Source organism: Ischnura elegans, chromosome 5 (genome assembly GCF_921293095.1).
Source record: "Ischnura elegans chromosome 5, ioIscEleg1.1, whole genome shotgun sequence".
NCBI classification, from domain to species: domain Eukaryota; kingdom Metazoa; phylum Arthropoda; class Insecta; order Odonata; family Coenagrionidae; genus Ischnura; species Ischnura elegans.
The window spans coordinates 34,113,778-34,135,546 of NC_060250.1; the positions used below are offsets into that span (position 1 = coordinate 34,113,778).

The following is a 21,769-nucleotide window of genomic DNA, read 5'->3' on the forward strand; positions in this document are numbered from 1 at the left end:
ATACCAAATATTCAAGCGTGAAAATGTGAGTTGGGCTAATTTTAGGCAACTGACTTTTTTTCTTTGCTGTTACAGTTATACCAAGTATTTCCACACTTGGTTCTTTACCTGTGATCAAAGTAAATGAAATTCTCTCGTTCTCCATCGGGTTAGTTCTTCCATCGCTGCCAACGCAATACTTCAACCCGGATGCTGATTCTCTCTGTATGGATAACCTAAAAGAATTTTAATATAAATTAGGCTTTTTTATCGTCTGATATACCATAAGGTTATTTAACTTTTGGTATGTCTGAACTATTGCTATATGTTCTAAAACATTTTCTAATAACTTATGCAGGAACTCATTGCGGAAACTTGGAATAGGTGATTTTACACAGGGTATTTAGAGAGAAATCTGCAATATTTCACGAGTCGGTAGGGGGAGATCATTTTAAGCGTTTTTTTCCCCCATAAACAGGGTCGTAACTCCTTAGTTACTTACCCGAGCTATGACATCGAAAACATTTTTTTGGATGCACTTTGCAATTAGAATGAAAACGATCCCATATTTAGCGGACAAAACATTATTTAAGCTTAAAATTGTCTCCCGTACCACGTCCTAAAGTATTGCAGATTCACCCTGAAACACCCTGTTGTTGGTTGGAGTTAGAAGTAGGGACTATTGTTAATTAAAGTTGCTGTGGTACCATTTTCGATAAACGGTTAACCAAAATTGGCAAACTGAAAACTAAAACATTAGCTAAAAGTTCCCATACCGGGAATCGAACCCGGGCCTTCTGGGTGAAAGCCAGATATCCTAGCCACTAGACCATATGGGATGTGAAGATCGAAAGGTGTTTAATGATAACAGATTTTCCATCTCCATTATCACTCGAATTTTTGAATTATTAAATTTCGAAGTGGGAGTGAACGACGCCAATTTCTCTAAAACTTTTTGTATTCTGTATAGGTTTTATCAGGTCATTTAGCCGATATAAGGAATGAAGAATGGTGCGCATGGAATATACATTTACCTTTAGCAGTATCGAATCAATTTCATTGCGTGAAGATTATATTATTTTTATGTATTTTAATCAATTAAAAAATATATATAAATACTGCATTGGAAATAAGAGGATTAGATCGAATATGTAAGCACAATTTTCACATCTCTTTACATCATGAAATTATACAAAGTGATAAAGCAATCGTTGAATGTAATTAAGAGATCTATACATATTTTCCCGCACTGTAATGACGGAAGACGAGAAATTGAAAATTTTTCCTCTATAACTGCAGTAAACCATCATCAGTAGAGTATTTTCAGTTGAAAATTTCATTTACTTTGGTCGGGACTAAAAAGACAATTGCTGTGAATAAATTTGCCCTTTCAAGCATGGATAAATATTTACGAATGGAATAATATACTTTTCTAAGAAGATAATATTCCCTGAAACGAGAAAGAATGGCCTTGTCGTTTCCCGGTGAATGTTGTCTTGAAGTTGAACTCGGGCTGTCCACCGGGTGAAGTTCTCCATGGATAGTCGTCTTCTTTGCGAGTGACGTGACAGTATATTTCACATTATTTGTCGCGCAGCCAGCGCGTTAAAGCTGTCCGGGTAACCCTTGCTCACCCTAACCAGCCAGTTAACAATTTAATTAATTTTTTACGGATTTTTCTGTTGTGAGTGCGGTGTTTGGTTTGTGGTAGCAGAAACTTAATATGTGTAAATTATACTGGGACAAGATAAAGTGAGTTTTCACATTCAGAAAACAGATTTTTGAAGTATGTATTAATCAACTTTTTTCCTCATTATTATTGTACATATATATATATTTCGTTTTCTCTTGGTCATTGTTTATTTTTTCAGTTCTTTTCATTTTTTTTTTTTTATTGCAAGTAGCAATTTTCATCATTTATAAGTTTCTTTTTTTGTTTTCTTTTCCATACAAGTAGGATTGTGTAACTGGCCTCTTAGATAAACTGGGATGGGAACCTCTGTCAGACCGTAGTTAAAAACTAGACTAAACCTTTTAGATAAATTCAAGAGCAGTGTCTTTTCTAACGAAGTTAGTCATATCTTACGGACGCCAACATACTAATAAAGATCAGATCATATAAATAAAATATGAGAGATAGACTGTAGAACAGACATATTCAGAATGTCTTTTTTTCCACGACCAATACGAGATTATAACGGCAGCGATAAAAGATTAGATGACTTGTTGTGAAGCGAACTAACCTATGTATACTATATGGCATGTTTCTCAATTTTATTTTTATTTATAACAGCATGTGGTAGTACAATTTGTTAGTATGCGTGACGTTTTTTGGCCCGTGTGATGTGCATGTGGGAGTCCGGTTGCACGCTGCATGCTGGTGATTGATCACCCCCTGCCAAAAACATCCTGGAGGTGGCTCGCAGGGTATTTTGTAGATGTAGAAGTAATGTGGCCAGAATATATAGGCAGAGGCTGAATTTTAGCTGGCTACTGATTTTTCGCCTTTTTCTTTTCTCTTCCCTCATTATTAACCTCAAAATCCTAGGCGGTGCTTAAGTTGTAGAACTTTTCTCGGTCGAAACTTCAGCTATAATGGAGGCTTTTTCCCGGTGGACACTTTTTTGCAAAAATTGTAAAATATAGAACCACAAATCTCCGCGAGGCACCTGCTAATGAATTTTCATCCTCTCCCTAGTCTCTCCCGTCTCCGACTTAAGTCAGACATAATTTTTATAATTATGTAAAGTCAGTATAATATTTTGAAACATTATACTTATGAAACCTATATCTGACAAAAACTTACAATATACAAGAACAAAGTATAACTTATGGACAAAATAAAATAAAATTCTAAAAATATAAAAATAATATACAATAATATGTATGTATTCACAAACACATTAATAAAGAACATTTATATTATCAGGACATTTGCATTATCTAAGTGATGCATGTACTTTGAATGACCAACATCACTTTTACACATGTTTTTATTTAAGTTTCCGATCTTTTTATGCGTTTCGTTTTCTGAACTTCATTTTTTGTTTGTTGTATTTTCTCTTTGATTTTTTGGTGTTTTGAGTTGGCGCCTTGTTTACGGAGAGAGAAAATAGGGATTGTTGTGGAAGAAGCCGTATTGGTATGAAAGGGATAAGATAAAATGGAGTAAAGTATCATTGAAGTTTTTATTTTATGTAATCGCTTTGAAACTGTATACTTACGCGTAGATGATTCTCTCTCACAAGAACAGAAGTCATAAGCATGTTAAGAAGTCTTCAGATGTTCGAATCAAAAGTTCAGAGTGAAGCTAAGAGAAAAAATCTTTCCCGACTGAATGTGAACAGGATGTTTTTGTGACCCGAAGGTTTTTTATTTGGCGCTGGTGCTCGGGTGGAGCTTGCAGAATCGTAATCAGTTCCCTAGATGGGTATCTCGATACCATCTATGTGCTCCGAGGTGCATCGACGATACTTACAAGGAGAAGGGATACTTCGAATTAATCAAAATCGCCATTGTCCTTCACGATCACTTTCCTTCTTGGGCCTCATATTTACGACTGCTGAACCTCAGCTGATCAATCTGTTACCAAATGGGGAGAATGTGACCATGTGGGATGCCGGCACTATCTCGTGTCTGTAGTTTGCAATAAATTCTCGTGCTCATCGTAAAAATGGCGCCAAAATCAGAGGCGTAACTGTGGGGGGAGATGAGGGGGTAGATCCCACCCCCCAAAGCCTCAGAGAAATAAAAAAAATATTTAAAACTATAGTCTAGTTTTGATGCATGTTAACTGCATCTGATTGAAGTTAATTTTTTGTGCCAAAATGATGTAAACTGTATTTCCAGGCACGTCACTTTTCAAAAATTCCCCCGTTGCCTGGGGGTGGGGTCGTTACCCCCTATCCCCCCTAAAGGATATTCATAGTCACGCCACTGGCCAAAATTAAGATTGATTTAGAAAGATTAGTGGTGAATCCATTGTCCAGGAAAAGGCACAATGCCTAAAATGAACTATTATAATTACAAGGAATATCATTCCGAATTTAACGATTGAGGGTTGAGTTTGTGGATTTCCCTATTTTTTAATCTAGTTTATCTGCTAGCATATTATTCAGTGTTATCGTTAACACTTATGCGCCTTCGTTTGGCTTTCGGAAAATATTAGTGGAAGTATTGTTGTACCAATAATCAGGTTAAAATTGATTGCAATTCTCCATTTTCATTTAAGATAGATTTACCTATTTCAGTACTTTTTGAATGCGAATTAAAAGGTGTAATTGGAAAATAGCCTAACTGGATCGATCATCATCATAGGTCAACTACCACAGGAATTGTTTGACGCAGCTCTCCATTTCGGTTTTCTTTCTGCTATCCTTTTCATAGCGATGTATTTCTTCTCTTTTAAATCACTTTGAACCTATCCTATGTAACTCATTCAGGGCTGCCCATTGCCCATTTTCCATTCCACGTGTCCCTCTACGATTACTTTCATCAGTGGCGTAGCTATGGGGGCAGGAGGGTATAGATCCCTCACCCCAAAGCCTCAGAGAAACGAAAAAAAAAATATTTAAAGATATTATCTAGTTATGATATGTAATAACTGCATCTGCTTAAAGTTAAATCTATTGTGCCAAAATGATGTAAAAATGTATTTCCAGGCATAGCATTCTTTTTAATTTGCCGTTTACCCCTTCCTCCCTTCCCCAGTCTCCACCCCAGGCCATCCCATCCCCCCCAAAGCATAATCCTCGTTACGCCACTGGTTTTCATCAAGTCGCCATTTATGATAATGTGGCCAACTAAGTTTTCTCGTCATCACCTAAAGATTTGTAGAAGACCTCGCTTTTCTTCCACTCTTCTTAGCACTTCCTCATAACTTACTCGGTCGATCCCTCTTTCATCTTCAAAATTTTTCTGTAGCACCACATTGGGAATGCTTCCACTCTTGACTCAATTACCCATATTACTCCAGTGGCTTATCCTTCATCATTCTACGTCATTGCGCAATTCAAAGCAAATAATTTTCACATATGTTTTCGAAATCAAGTTTTGGTATCACGGGTGATATATCTAGGTTGAAAAGCAAATAGCTGTGAGAAGGATGCGAAAAATTCGATTGGTACATATATTTTTATATTACTATTTCCAGCGATAGGAGCCTATTATAGCGTAATTTCACTGCATATGCTGCAGTCAGTCTCTATTTACTAAAATAATATCGAGGTTGTGAGTCTAAGTTTCATTTGCTTCATGATCATTATGTTGTGATGAATAATATGGCGATATTTGTTTTTTTTTAAACGGGATAATGAATTCATTGCCTTCCTTGAGACAAGTTCTGCCGTCATGATAGCCTAGATAAAAAACATGATCGTACATGAAATATTGCAGAGAATTTTGTTACTAGATTATTTGTAACCTGTCCACCAAATTTTAAATAGTAGTATAATTAAAATGTTCCTATTGATGCCGTTTAGCGGCAAAAACAGTATGTACTACCAGGGGCGGTCTAGGGTAATCGGGGGCCCTCTTTTTATAAGTTTACTTTTTGGCCTGAAGTAAATAGTAAAATAAATAAATATATGAATAAAAAAGGCGAAGAGCTTTTTGTTATTTCATGTAAGATATTAATGCATCGTCTTTTCTGGGCGACATCCTGAAACTTTGCTACTCACGATCATCTTCTGAATAATTTACCTGCTTCTACAGGGTGGATATACGTGGCATAACTGTGTAAAGGCTAAAAGAGAAAATTCAGTTGGCTTAAATTAAACCACGACCAATCGTTTCAGAGCTCGGTATTTCTCGTGTAAGTGTGAATAATAAAAATAAGTAAGCGATATGAAAATAAAAAACGGCAGTACCAATTTTGATAATTACATTATTGATTTTTTTAATGATAAAAAAAGTTCCCATACCGGGAATCGAACCCGGGCCTTCTGGGTGAAAGCCAGATATCCTAGCCACTAGACCATATGGGATATGGATGTTAGCGGGAGGTTTTTAATAACTAATTATTCTCATTCATTTCCAAATTATCAGTTGAAATATACTGAACAACCGGAATGCGTAGAGAAATCTAAATAAATTTCCGATTATATCGTATTTTCTTCCGCTTGCGAAATTTTATTCTTTGTCAAAAATTTTGTTTTTTTTTTAGTTTTTTTGTTACTTCTGCTTCTCCGGATTTGATCATATTTTCCCGCTCTTCAAGCAAAGTTTACTGCAAACAGAAAAAATGACGAAAACTTGCTTATATTTCCTCTTCGACTTGAATGGTTGAGCATGCGACAACAATGGACTATTAATTTATTGGCTAATATTATCATTTCGAATCGCGTTGTTGTTTTTTATTCTTGCGATTTTTTACATGTGAATATAATTTTTGTTATGAAATGCTTAATATCAATTTTTCCATTACTATCCGCGTTTCTTATCTATCTTAGATACCTTGGCATGCTTTGTCACCGATGTCGATGTCTCACAATGTAGTTCTGGCGCAAGGAAAAATTCTCCTTGGGGAGAAAAAGGAAACAGTTTCCGAGGTTGAAAATGTGATTTGAAAAGGCGCAATTGCGTTATGATAATAACATCGCAATTACGGCGGGGCTACCGTTATTATCGATCCGGGAAAGTGCCATAAAAGTTATTTTTACTCGCTTATCGATTCGTTTTGCGAGTGTGTGTGTGTGAAAGGAAAATATAAGGAAAATATACTCAGAATCACGAACAGTGAGTAGAGAGGATATAAAAGCGCTAAATTGGGCTCTTCCCACCACATGATTTATTGTTTATCATGCACATAGACGAACTCAATATTGGCGAAAAAATAAATAGATTTCAAATTAAGCAGACAGAGGATCAAGAGAGTATAAAGTGGATAAATAGCCACGATTTTGAGGTCATTTTCCAGTAGGAGAGCTAGAGGAATGAAAATAATCGTCTTTGTGTACCCATCCATATAAAATTAAATCGTTTCGTGCAGTATAAACTATTTTTCATAGAACGTCTAGGCACATGTGTTCTGTCCCTGGATATGACAGTGCTAACATTGAATAAGTTTCTGTTATATGTGCCTCACTGAGAATAATGTCTATCCCTACGTTTACGACGTACCACCCCAGCAAAGAAAAACTGATTTCCATCAGATTTGACACTGACTTCCAACAGGTTTGACGCACTGATTTCCTTCTCCTTTGAATCTGTTTTGAAAATTGAAACAGCTGGAAATCAGTTGGAGGACAGTGGGAAATCAGTTGTGAAGGTCCAACATGGCGGCTGTTTTCCTACTCATTTCCATGAATGTGGTTTGACTCTGTTTTCCACCGTTCAACAGATTTGAATCCGGTTTCCCCGTTTTAGCTATTTCGAATTTGTTTTCCACCGTCATACCGATCTGAATCTTGTTTGCAACTCGATTCTCACCTCCTATGACCTGCTGATGCATGAGTTATTTCCGCCAATTCCAAGTTTCGCAGAGCTGCACTCAACCAACGTTTCTAACTTCACATATTACATCTCTATCATCAATCTGGATGTAGACTCGGCAGAAAAAAAGTTTACAAAATACAGCCTAACAAAATGAACTTCATGTAAGTCTCCCACCACAATGAAATAACACAGGCTCTATTAACGTATTTATTAGGTATGCACAAACCATATTGGAAGTACATATTCAATTGAAAATACATTGTCATCTAATTTGGTAAATTTCTGAGGCTGAATACACTTAAAATCTCAATGTCATGCATTAGAAATATTTTAGGGAAACACAGAATTTACAGATGAAATCTCATTGGAAGGAGAGTTTGACAAACTAGTAGTGCTTTTCCACACTGTTTATCAGTTCTAACAATCTTGAACACTCATCGAAAGGCACAAGGTTCGCCAAGAGTAAAAGAACAATCATTGCACCAGAACAACAACTTACATCAGATTTCACAATCTTGAATTATCGAAGAAGACAAATTTTTCCGTGATTAACAGAAAAACCACAACACTAGAAAATATTTCAGATGCCTTTATGAAAGAAATACTCCTTTACATGCCTAATGAAAATATTTCTGATTCCGCATTAAGCCAACCATATCTGTATGTTTCACTACAGAAACTTGCCATACTGTTTATACATAAACACGGTCGTTTCACTTAGCACAAACAAACCTGCAAGATACATAATACACTGAAAATCCTGGTAGGTTCTCGTCGGCGACGTAACGCACGTACATATTATACATATTGCATTCAATAATATTAGCAATCGCTCAAAAACTGTAGACACAAGATAAATTATTCAAAGAAAACACAAAAGATCCAAATCACATCAAGAATTTTACTGTCGCTTAAAACCTGAATAGATGCACGAATGGCTTAATTCAACGCTGCGGGAATTTAGCACTGGTTAAATAATACTGATATGATTATTTTTTTCTCCACACCCTATAACTTCAGCACAAAACAGACAACCACAAGCACGTAAACATTCAAAACGAAATCGGGTATCGGCGTTGCTACTTTGGTTTGCTATCTTTCGTAGTTAGGTGGCAGCACTATACCGGCTATATTTTTTAAAATGCGAAGTGAGGTTTTTACGTGCTTTCAATCCCAAGGATCCCAAGTCCCCAAGTTATGTACCGTTTGGTATATCTATGGTAGTGAGTTCCAACAGGTGAAATGATGTGCTATACAAAGTGCGGATGATGTACATTAAATATTTTTCATCACCGGTGCATTTTTGCAAGACGGCAAAGTACATGTTTCCTCCTTTACGTCATTATTTTATTTCTGACCATGATTTTGAATTAAATATACTCATTGACACCACATAAAAAGTAATTTTCCAATCAACGCAGTAGTAAAGCCTGTGTGAGATGGGTTTCTACAAGACACTCATATCAGGAGAATTTCAAATTCATTCTACAATTCAACTGTTGGAAAGTACTTGTGGAAAACACTTTCAAGCCAATAAATAAGGAAAAGAGTTTCAAATGACATTCAATTCAGTGTCAATGCAGTCCATGTGGAAGACAGCTGGAAACGAGTTACAATGGAAATGAGATTCAAATCACTTCCTTCCATTTCCTGTCCGCTGGAAACCAGTGGAAATCAGTGTCAAGACAGAGTCAAATCAGATTTTAACGATTCAGATCAGATTCAAATGAGGTTCAAAACGGTTGGAAATCAGTTTTTCTTTCCTGGGACGTTAAACGCCTCAGCAGGTATGTTGCCGAAAGTTTTGGGATACCAGTCGCTTAACTGCAGGACAATAAAAAAAATTAAATGAAGAAATGTATCTCCTAAAGTTAATTAAAATAGGTCTGAAAGTGTCTGAATCCGGTTTTTCGGTCGGCTACGCAACCCTTGTCGGGAGGAGAATTTGTCGCAAAAGATACATCTACATAATACCCCGTGAGCCACCTGTAGCGTGTTTGGCAGGGGGTGATCAATAACCAACATGCAGCATGCAAGACGGCCGTCACATGCACACCCCACGGTTATAGAATTCTAACGCGTACTGACAAAATATACGTACATGTATATTCATTAGACAAAACTTGCCAATGGTTTGTAATTCCGATAGCAAATACATGTATGGTTGGAACTTATGGAAAAAAAGATAGGTGCGCCTTGTGAGGTATTTGGCTGCTAGAGCTCGATACGGAGAAAAAACTGATTAATTTACCTATCATTTCGAGAGAATATCTCTTATCATATCGTGTCCGTCGGACCTGGAAATATTTGTTGTTTAAAGATGATGTTCTCCTAATTACATCTACATCCATGAGGTGCCGTGCAAGCCATCACCAAGGCGTGTGAAAGAGGTTGATACCACACCAGGCATGTACCACTCATCCTAGCCGCGCTCGCTTGATGGACACAGGCCAAGCACGGCACGCGATCAGATCAGAAACTAGGAGGGTGCTAAGGAAACGGAAACGGTACCATGCAAATGAAAATCAGGCGCGCAGCTAGGAATTAAGGCTAGGGGTGGGCTCCCTTTCTCTTTTTGCTTCCTGCCTTCTGTTGTAGTAAACAAATCAAGGTTTAAAGAGACTATCCTCATTCCACACAAACCTTTATTTGTCCATCTGAGAGACCATTCCCACAGTGGATCATCAGGAACGGCATCATAACTGCTCTCAGCTATGGTTCCAATTGCCTTATAATGTAGGTAACTAGCGAAAGAGGAAGGAAACTTTGTCAAAGATGAATCAATGCCACCCTAGATGGGCACAAAAATGGTATAAAAACTCCTTATGATATTGAAAATTGAGCAAATTGAGTGCTTAATTACGAACGAAAACCAAGAGCCATGCTGGAACAAAACTAAATGGAAGCAATCGACCAATCCCTATTAAAAATTTAAGTCCTAAATAGTGTTACCTAAGAAAAGTGAAGTGGAGATTGAACTTCTGGAATTGCAGCTTCCTCTAACTAAATCAAATATAACAAAGGATGGAGCTTGCCATGAAAAAGATATCTGACGTAGCCGTGATTAGTGAACTTCATCCTTTGGTGCATATAAGTTTGGTGCATGTGCGTGACCAGGCGCGCAGCGAGAAATTAAGGCTGGAGGGGTTTTTAGGAGCAACTAATACTGGGGGGTATGGAATACGGGAGGGGCGAGTTACCTCCCCCAGAAACGTTTTTAGATAAATGGTTAGTTTAACGGCTTTCTGAAGGATATTTCATCTATCCTTACACTATTCTATAAGTAACATTTATCCCATTAAGTAAAACGGATTAAATTTTTAAATTTATCTGAGGGGGGGGGGAGTTATCCCCAAAATCCCCGCCTCGCTGCCTGCGCCGCTGAATAAAATACACGTTATTTATTTACGCGTCATATCCTTCGTTTACCGTCGTACTATGGTAGATGTGATCATGAGAAGAAAATTAAAGAACTAGACTGCAAAACAGAGAGATTTAAAATGTCATACTTCCCTCGTACTATTAAGGATAGCAACGTTGTCTCAAATGACGGGATTAATGGCGTCACTCGCTAGGATGACTAATTGCATGTTTTTTCCATAGTTCTAACCTTGGATGTATTTGCTATAGGAATTACTAACCATTAGCAAGTTTTTTAAAATGAATATGCATGTATATTTTTCTAGTAAGCGTAATATTTCTATGACCGTGCGGTGTGCATGTGGCAGTCCTCTTGCATGCTGCATGTTAGTTAATGGTCACCCCCTGCCAAAAACCCTTCAGGAGGCTCACAGGGTATTGTGTAGATGTGTAAAAGTCAGCGTAGTAGGTGATTCATGCAAGAGTGAAAACACACCCATAAATTTATGCAGGTAGCTAATAGTGTTGACGATTATAATAAGTTATTATCTATACGTGCAGAGCTTACTTTACCTACCCCGAGTCAGGCTATCCTGAAGCTAAAATATCGTAGGTATTATGGTCCCTTATTGTGTATGGAAAAAACGACATCTTAAATCTATCGGTTCTGCAGTGTATTTCCCTAATCTTATCCATGTATCGTCCCTACCATAATAATTAGGTCATTATCTTATTACTTTCCATTTAGATTTTATAAGCGGAAGAATCATCGCCTATTAACGACACAGCCAGAGTCCGATGTATGTACTTACTGTCGGCGTCAAAATGATGTGCCGCTGTACTTTGCAAATTTATATCTGGACTTCAATGCATGCCATAATAACAAATAATACGTCATTTTAAAGGAAATTATATTCTCAATTCTATTTTTATTTTTGTACTATGAAACATTTAAAAATGTAGACACGCGAGTGCAATAAATGACTCCGCGCACTGTAAAATTAGCCGTTTTGTCAAATTCATGAAATTTGTAACTCAACGTAGGGAAAACTACTCATCATTATCATCACTGGTCAACAATCCTAGGATTGGTTTGACGCAGCTCTCCACTCAGTTCTCCTATCAGCTAATCTTTTCACTCCTACGTATTTCTTCTCTTTCACATTTCTCTTTACTTGTTCCATATATTTTGTTCGAGGTCTTCCTTTTCCATTCTTGCCTTCCACTTGTCCTTCGACGATTGTCTTCATCAGGCCATCATGTCTCAAGATGTGGCCTATAAGGTTGTTCCGTCTTCTTATTAAGGTTTTCATGAGGCTTCTCTTCTCTCCTACCCTTCTTAGGACTTCCTCGTTACTAACTCGGTCGATCCATTTGATTTTCATCATTCTTCTGTAGCACCACATTTCAAAGGCCTCTATCCTTGCTTTCTCCGCTGCGGTCATTGTCCATGCCTCACTTCCGTATAGGAGCATACTCCAGATGTAGGTTCTTATAAATTGTTTCTTTACATCCATATTTAAGTTTCCCGCTGTAAACAGGTCTCTCTTTTGGTGGAATGGAAAACTACTACGTTTACAATATTCATCTTCTACAATAATTTGCTAACATTAATGCAAATTAATAAAATGGCTTTTTCGTATTTTTAGAACGCATGTTTTGATGTAAAATAACGAAAATGTTTAAATACTATCTAGTCCTACAGTTCATCCCGAAAGAAAAAATAAAATTGATAGAAACACTTCTTAATGTATTTCCAATTTTTCTATGATCCGAAAATACATGATTTTTACCATGGGTATCATTTTTTATCATTTACAAAATGGGTATACCCGAGCACATTTTTTCCGCTTCTTGCCTCTCAAGTACGCTTGAGCGTTAAGCCGCCTCAAAACGCCTCCAGTGTACGACCAGCCTGAGAGTCCTGGTGCTTTGTGGAGAGGATGAGGCAATTGGTGAGGGCAACAGCGTTGCGTCTTCCATCGCACCTCGAGTAGCTCTCCGCAAGGACGACCGCTTCTACCCCTTCCTCACCTCTATTTGGCCCTCTCTCTTCTTATTCCATTCCCTTACATCCTCCTTTCCTTATCCCATCTCTTTCCCCATCTTCGCCCTTGCTTGGAGCAAAATCTGTAGGCTTAATCACATTCCTATCAGGAGGGAATTTGGATTGGTGGCTCTACGGGCGCATGGAGACCAAATGGATGGATACGGTGAGAAACGTCATGTACCGAAGAATAAGAGGATATATTTAATGTAATTATGTAGATGTAGACTCGATAGTGATCTATCATGGAACAAAAATATTTGGGAAGTGACAGGTCAAACTAATCGTAAATTGGGTTTTGGTAAAAGAATATTGGGTAAGTGCGACGACAAAGTGAGAGAAATTAGCTACTTCTCCCTCGTTAGACCCCATTTAGAATACGCTGCCAGTGTTTGGGATCCTCATGAAGTAGGCTTGAAAAGAATTAGAACGCGTGCAAAGAAGAGCTGCCAGGTACGTTAAAAGTCGTTTCGATAGGCTTGTTAGTGTAATTGACCTCTTAGATAACTCGAATTGTAATCCCTGTCAGACCGTAAATTGAAAAATAGACTAAACCTTTTAGATAAATTCAAGAGCAGGTTCCTTTCTAACGAATTTAGCCATATATTACGGACGCCAATATACTGCGGAAGATCAGATTATATAAATAGAATAAGAGAGACAGACTGTAGAACAGACAGATTCAGAATGTCTTTTTTTCCAAGATCGATAAGAGACTATAACGGCAGCGTTAGAACTAACAAATAGATTAGATGACTTGTAGTGTAGCCTACTAACCTACGTAAAACTTAATGCATATTTCTGAATTTTCTTATTATTTCTAACACCAATTGTTGTATGTTCTAATATAATTGAAATAAAATCTAAACGAGTAGTTAGCAAGTTTTGCCTTCGATTGAATTCGGAAGTATAATTTTTTAGTTTGCGTAACGCCTTTTTGACTGTGCATGTGGGAATCCTATTGCATGCTGGTGATTGACCACCCCCTGCCGAACACCCTAGATGAGGCTTGCAGGTTATTATATAGGTATGTAGAAAGATGTAGAGGAGAAGGCAGCCTCGAAGCATGTGTGGTGGATTTCTGGGCCACCGGTATCACTACGACTCATCCAACAATTCGACCCGGGGTTGTTGAAGTCAATTTATAGTCCTCAGATCATCTCTAGCCTCGGGTGTCGAGGGTCCTCACTTGATATGTTATCCTTGTATTGGAGGTACGGCAGTTGCGATGCGGGAAGAAACACGATGATGCAATGGGGTAGTGGGAAATTTTGAAAAACAGTAGAGGTTGTTAAACTAATTTTAACACTTTTCACTATCGAAAACAACTTCAATTTTCAACAAAATCTTTTGTAAATCCAAGTAGAACATATCAAAGTAAAAGAAGCCGGTCCATTTTTCAACTTATTTTGATGCTAGTGACGATGGAATTTTTTTGAAACATAATCCGTTAGCTTAAATTATCGTATAACTAGCGGGAACCATTAGCGGTAATATTATCGAAATATTGTGAACACATGGTTTAGAAACGCGAACCTTGAATGACTTTTTTGAAGTATCGAAGTTCTACTTATATAAATTTCTGACTCAACATTACGAGAAAACTCCAATGTCACTGAAAAACACCCCAGGATATGTGTAATATTAATTTCTTCACCCACTAAGTGCTATGCCTCATCCTCGGGTACTGACGAGAAATGCAGTATTTGCATAAAATGTAGCAACTAGGAAAAAAATTCAAGGCTATTTTATTAAATACCCATAAGCTGTTTTTTTAATTACTTAAATTAAACTGGTGAATGTTGACAAAATATTTTTATTTTACGCTTTCTGAAATAATATGTATCAATGTAATAAGTTATAGCAAATTAAATAATGTACAACGTAAGAGACGATATATCGGCCCCCACCACTATAAGGGTTAAACCGTGTGGCTCAGGATGCGCTGTCTTATTTTCCGCTGTCGTTTGAGGGAATTTTCTCCCTTCGATTAAACTCTGTGGCTAGAGAAGCGCTCTCTCATTTACGGCATTCATTTGTGGACCACTTGAACATACTTTTAACTTCGGCTAGTTTGTTTTCCGCGGCTCCCTCCCCTACTACGGCCGGAAATGCCCAGTCCCGACTCAACCACCCACGCGCACACATTCCAACCCATTACATGCGTCACCCCGTTACTGTCCCGCGAGTGTTTTTGTGTTGCGATCCTCACTTTTGTCACATTCCTCCGAATTAAAAGCTGCCCGGAGGAATGGCGGGTATAACTTCCATTGCTTTTTCCCCACCTTCCCCCTCCGACTACGAGGGGGCTGCCGTTGTGGCTTGTGGTGGGGCGAGGGGGGGGGGGAATTTACACGCGCAGCTGCGAGATGCAAGAGCCCTTTTCCAGCTCCGCGCAGGCTCCGCATCTTTGGGATGGCGATCGAGGGGAGAAGGGCTGGACCACCGGGTGACACGCCCCCCTCTCAACACTGGCGGACCGAAGTCACCGCTTTCAGAACCGTCCCCAGTACATCCCCCTGATTAATCCGAAATGTACGCCCTCCCAGGTGAACCTAACGTCTTGACTCAACATTGCGCGAAATTTTCAAAGTTACGAAACGATTTCAATTTTTCCTGGTTTTCCTGGTTGGAATATTTCTCGGGTTTGACGCCAGGTTAATGCTTTTATACAAGCCGACGTTTCGGGAAACGACTTGTCTCCCATCCTCAAGGCTGTGTTACTTTATGGAAGTCCAATTTCATGCAATGAATGGTGTGAAATTGGACCTCCATAAAGTAACAGCCTTGAGGATGGGAGACAAGTCGTCTCCCGAAACGTCGGTTTGTATAAAAGCATTAACCTGGCTGCAAACCCGAGAAATATTCGTTCAAAGTTACTGAATGACACCCCAGGCTGGACCGGAACTAGGAGTTTTGTCAGGGGGGGGGGGCAGGGATCAGTTCGCCGCCCCCTCTCCCCTGTGCCCCCCTCCTTACTCCTCCCATTACCTTCCCCTGCCACTTTAATATAATACATCCGTACAGTGGCGTAACTAGGACTCCTCTCTCGGCAATCGAGGAATTAGTTGTGCCTGTGGACAAGATTTACTATGCCTTCTTCATTGCATGTCGCCGCCAATGACTTCCAATGAATTTTGTCTTTGTCCTGAAGCTCATCGCCCGTTTGAAAACGCTTCCATCCTAGCTTTATCTTTATTACAGCGCAAAGATGGAAATCACACGGTACTAGATCGGCATTACAAGCCGGTTGATCGAAAATGGCCCTTTGAAATTGCTCAAAGAGCAGTTGGGCTGCATCAGTGCTGAGATGACGGTCGTCGGTCGTCATGGATCAGAGCACTTCCAGAAGTCAGCATGACTCTATTGTTTTGAATGGAATGGACTTAATGTTTCACACTGTTTCTACCCACAGTGCATTAAAGAAATTCTCTAATATCGGTATAAAAGTAAAGACATGTCAATGCTGAAGCCATTCGGCGAGTTTTCTGGCTGTCACTTCGCAGTGCACACTTGGCGGGAGAATCAATTGAGGCAGTGTGGTTAATGAGATTGCCACTGACGTTTAACTAACAACTTACGGTCAGAAATTACTTGAGCGTGTGGTGCGGAGGACGCGCAGTAGCCCGCGCAGTACCCGCCTGTCGCTCGTCTGGTGTTTTTGCTGAGCGATCGGAGGTTGAATAAAAAACGGTCCTCGTATATCCAAGAAGCCGCGATTATATTCATTTTCATGGTGTTCTTTTCTTCTCAATGGCATCCACGCCCACCAACTTCTCCCTCTCCATATTTTTCCCTTTCTCTCTCTCTCCCCCTTTCTCTCTCTCTCCCCCTTTCTCTTCCTGCTCTTTCTCTTCGCCGTCAGTGGGCGCCCAGCCCCGTTCCTAATAAGGGCCTTCTCCTCCGAAGAGACTTTCACACTTCTCATTCAGCATTCTACTTTCCTCGTTTGTTAGTCATTATTCCATTTCCATTGGGCTCGGGCGAGAAAAACCCCCTCTTCGGGGGCTGTGAAGGAGGACGTTGAAGATCGAAGGAAAAAACTCCGCCCATTCAGACCTCGCAGCTTCCTACACGCCAGGGAGCAAGGACCGTTTGTGCGTGGGCATTGTTTATTTTTTTTGTTCGACTCTTGAGGAGATATCTCGACCCTTTGGAGGAGATGCCCTCGGGAAAGGTCTCTGGCCATACGTAACGAATCGCATCAAACGCTTCATTTGTTGGGTTGCTCCGGAGGTGGTGACTCACTCATTCGAGTGAGTGACGTTTGCTACTTTGCTCAGTCAGCCCTGCACACTCCCTCCCGCTATCGATTAAATTTGGGTCGAATCAGGGGTGCCGACTTACAAAAAAATATTGGGGTGGCCCAAACCGGGGATCTTGCCCCGGGAAATTTTGTAAGTAGTGAGTTTTAAGTTTTTTTAAGCATTTTAGAAGAGTCATATGATCAACATTAGAACCCTGATAACTTGAATCTCGATATCAGGACACTCCGAGGAAAATCGGCAAGCCTGACACATTTTTTCCTCACACCCGTAACGAATTTTTGAGGGGGCTCGGGCCCCCTCAGGCCCCATGGAGTCGGCGCCACTGGGTCGAATATATTACCAAGCCAACGCTTGCCTAATTTATGTACTGAAATATCAACTGTCTATTATGTTTCAATTAAATGGTTTAAAAAAAGGTATTTTGCATTCAGATAAATAAAAATTGTTCTTTGTTAAATTTCGATAAAATAACTCGTGCTTGTGATATTCAAGAAGAGCGAAAATTTTGATTAAAGTTGTTTTCGTTGGGACCACCGACATAGGCGGATCTAGGGGGGGGGGGCAAGGGGGCACGTACCCCCCAGACCCTTACAGAATATGTATGATTTTTAATACGGTCCCATTATCATTGTGTTCGTTTTATATTACGAGGTATCTCTCCCCAGAACAAAATTCTGGATACGGCCTTGCTTGTGACCCCCCCCCCCCCCCCCAGAGAGAAATCCTGGATCCGCCCCTGACCATCGATGTCCAGTCCCTCAAATGAGAGTTCAACCTCGACTCCGAGCCTGACCCGTTACTTTCACGAGGACCCAAGCTCGCGAGGGACGGACCCAAAACACTGAGAGGTCCCCTCCACCCATCTCTCAGATAAACTCGGATGGGAATCTCTGTCGGACCGTAGATTGAAAAATAGACTAAACCTTTTAGATAAATTCAAAAGCAGTGTCTTTTCTGGCGAAGTTAACCATATCTTACGGACGCCAACATACTACGGAAGATCAGATCATATAAATAAAATAAGAGAGATAGATTGTAGAACAGACAGGTTCAGAATGTCTTTTTTTCCACGATCGATAAGAGATTATAACGGCAGCGATAGAACTCATAAATAGATTGCATGACTTGTGGTGTAGCCAACTAACCTATGTAAAACTTAATCCATGTTTCTTAATTTTATTATTATTTCTAACAGCGTATAGTAGTATAAATTGTTAGTATGCGTGACGTTTTTTGTACTGCTTGGTGTGCATGTTGGAGTCCAATTGCATGCTGCATGCTGGTGATTGATCACCCCCTGCCAAACACCCTAGAGGTGGCTCGCAGGGTATCATGTAGATGTAGATCTGGGACACGTGTAGTACAATTTTCATTTTATAGTTCTTCTAGTGCTATCAACAATTTATTGTCTTAAACGTCGTCTTGATCACTCCAGAGTTACGGGCGTTTTATCGATCGTCTTTCTACGATGATTTTTAAGAATTTTGTCCAATCTGTGATAAAAGTCCCCTTCTTGGGACTTGGCAACGCTGTAGCCATTAACTGTGGGATGGAATGAGAAAGCTTAAGAATGGAGTATTAACGAGACTTGACTGAATAGATAGACAGAGAAAAAGGAGTAAAAAAAGCCACCAGTTTCGAGGAATAAGTTATGCAAAAATTTTATCTGAAGACAAATAAATGTTGATGGAGGCTTCTACGAAGTGATGCAGTAGGCGTTGGTAGGTGTACGGGTTATCAACCGCGTCGATTCATTTTCATGATGACAGTATCTCCGGCGATGCAGCATGTGCCTTCAGGTTTGAAGCGTCGAAAGCAAGTTTTTACCCATCGTATATGGGCATTGTTTTTGCCCTGGTCGGGGTTGTCAATAGAAACTACACGAGATTCAAAGTAAAATTTCAATAGTTTCGTTCCCGGGAGCGAAATTTAGAAACGAAACTAAATGAGTTTAAACTCTGGGTGATAAACTCAGGGTCGAAACGAAATCGGAGTCATAACTACTTCGGGTAGAAACTAAACTAAAACTCTGGGACGAAACGAAACGTAGATAATGTTTCGTACCGGAGGGACCACGTGCTTCACCTTCGAACAGTTTACTTTCAACCGACAAACTGAGTAAAAACTTTGGTTGAATAAAGTAGAGGTTTGGTTTCCTTCGAGCGCCGGAACAACTCTATAGCTGTGCATGATATTATTCATTGATCCATAAGTATTTTTTTTAACGGATAAGCGTATTGAGAAAAAATTTGATCGATTGTTCTGTGGCGATGCATATGACAATTTATTGACTTTGTAACAATAACTGTGTTTTGCAGTGTTTTGAACATTTCTCGGATTCTTTATTTAATTGGGGCAGATTAGAATTCACTGAAGATTATGCACAACGCATTATGATTATGACTGACTTCAGCACTTCCTCGGGTCGAGCTTTGTTTTTCCAGGTTAGATTTTTTTCTATGATTTAGGACCGTGGTTATAGTTTGCATAATTATCAATTGCATTAAATGCCGTTATTTGATGTTTATAACTGCGGCTTTTCAATCTGTTAATGACTGATATAAGTAGTAAAGAAGCATTTTCATATATTGTGTGTATTCTTACGATATGTGTGTATATTTTCTTGGAGGGTGCCTAGGAGAACCCCCGAATGGTTCGTCGCGTACCCCTTGAGGGTATATAAATAAAATCCCTAAAATACCTCTTATGGTGTAGATATCATTTAATCCACATTTGGCGGACACATCCACATCGACTGAAAGGGTCATATTTTGATTATAAATGATGATTACCGTATATTATTTCCCTAGAAGTTTCTTTTTACGCTCTTTAATTTTAAATTTAACGAATTTTGATAATTTTAGGAAATGTTTTAGGTGTATTCGTCGTGGTAATTCGAAGGGCGAGATTTTTTCCCGATTTTTAAGCGCATTGTTGAAAGTTTTTGGAAACACCCTCATATAGGTTTTTATGTCAATTAAATAAACTGATCATACTTCCGACAGAGAAAATTTAATTTTAGTTAACATGAAGTTATTTTTCTTTTGTGCAGCACCACTGACTATTTCATCCTTCTCTATATTCTATAATATTTCGTAACATTTGCATCAAGGTACCTATGTGATAAAATTAAACCCCAAAATTGATTTAATTGAGAATCAAACAATGACTTCATACGTAATTAAATATTTAACATTTAACTTTATACCAGTATGAATTTATCTTTATAAAAAATATTTATACTTAATCTTTAAATGTCCCGTGATGCTTATTTTAATGCAGCATAGTATATGGAGAGCTTCGAACGGGCACAGCGTGACATTGTGCATGCAGATTTTAATGCGACACGGGACGTGTTCATTGGTATCATACTTCTCCTCTTCGTCCTTATAGCATTTTAAGTTGCGCAGTTTGTCTTGGCGAATATATCCCGCTTGTCATTAGTGGAGCATACTTCATCAACGTGACGTAGGGGAATTTAAATACGCTAAGCCTTATTAATGCTTACGTCATGATCCAAAACCGGATCTCCGTTGGTTATTTAATCGATTTTCACTTTTCTCAGCAGAGAAAAGACTTCTCTGACTTTTCTACGCATGCGTATCAAGACATTAGCAACGTAATCCGGCATCACGCGTAGTGCGTTCATACTTTTTCCTCACCAAAAAGCTCCCATTGGGATGCCGGTGTGTGAAGCACGGTGTCTTATTTGATATAAAACTTCATTCCATGTCCTCCTTTGCCACTTTCTCACAGAGATAATGTTTACTCTACTAGCCGAGTATATTTATATGATGTCGGAGTAGTATTTTCAAAATCTTACCTGCTTATTCAATGACACATTTGCACCTATTGCAATAACGTGTTGACCGATTTTAGATATTTTTCAGATATTTGAACCTTTGCTTTTATTAAAATCTCCAGGCCAAAGATCTGCTACCTTATCATGCTGGAGGGCGTATGTTTCAATCAACTCGGCCACGTGCGAGATAAATAATTTAATTTTCTGGAACTACATTTTCTAAACAATAATCAATAACATAAATTTCATTACATTTATAGCCATCTGAAGTTGACATTTTGCTTTGTTTCCGTACTAATTTACTTTCCCAACAGGTTTTGAGTGTTAACAAACCAAGTGTTGAACACACCTTGTATGTCAGTGACGAGGGGATAGATCCACCCCAAAGCCTCAGAGAAAAAAAAATATTACTGCTATTGTCTAGTTTTGACATGCAATAACTGCATCTGCTTAAAGTTAAATCTTTAGGGCCAAAATGATGTCAAATTTATTTCAGGCGTCATTTTTCAAAAATTCTTCCGGATAACTGGGGGTGGGGGGGTTGCCATTTCAACCCCCCCCCCAAAGAATATTCCCAGTTACACCACTACTGTATGTGGATGTGACTTTATCAAGTCTCCCTTGATAATAATAATAATAACATTTATTATCGTGGGCTACTCTTAGCCCCTGAGATAATGAAGTACAATTCTTCATGTTAATACAAAGATACAAATATGCAGAAACCGGCCGAAAAAAGTATATTAATTTTGGAATATTAGCCTGCATTTGGCAAGTGTATGTAGCTGGCTTGTATTATAGTTCATTTCAAATATCTTTGCCACTGACATAAGAGGCAGGCCCAAGTGTATTGGGGGGGGGGGGGGTGAGGGCGGAGGG

At 39.0% G+C, this 21,769-nt stretch overlaps 2 non-coding genes across 2 annotated transcripts; both read right to left on the bottom strand.

Moving 5' to 3' along the window:
• Positions 1-746: 746 nt before the first annotated feature.
• Trnae-uuc lies at positions 747-818 on the bottom strand. Its single transcript has one exon. It is a non-coding gene; the product is annotated as a tRNA-Glu (tRNA).
• Positions 819-5,891: 5,073 nt separating this feature from the next.
• Positions 5,892-5,963, bottom strand: Trnae-uuc. The gene has a single exon. It is a non-coding gene; the product is annotated as a tRNA-Glu (tRNA).
• Positions 5,964-21,769: the final 15,806 nt, after the last annotated feature.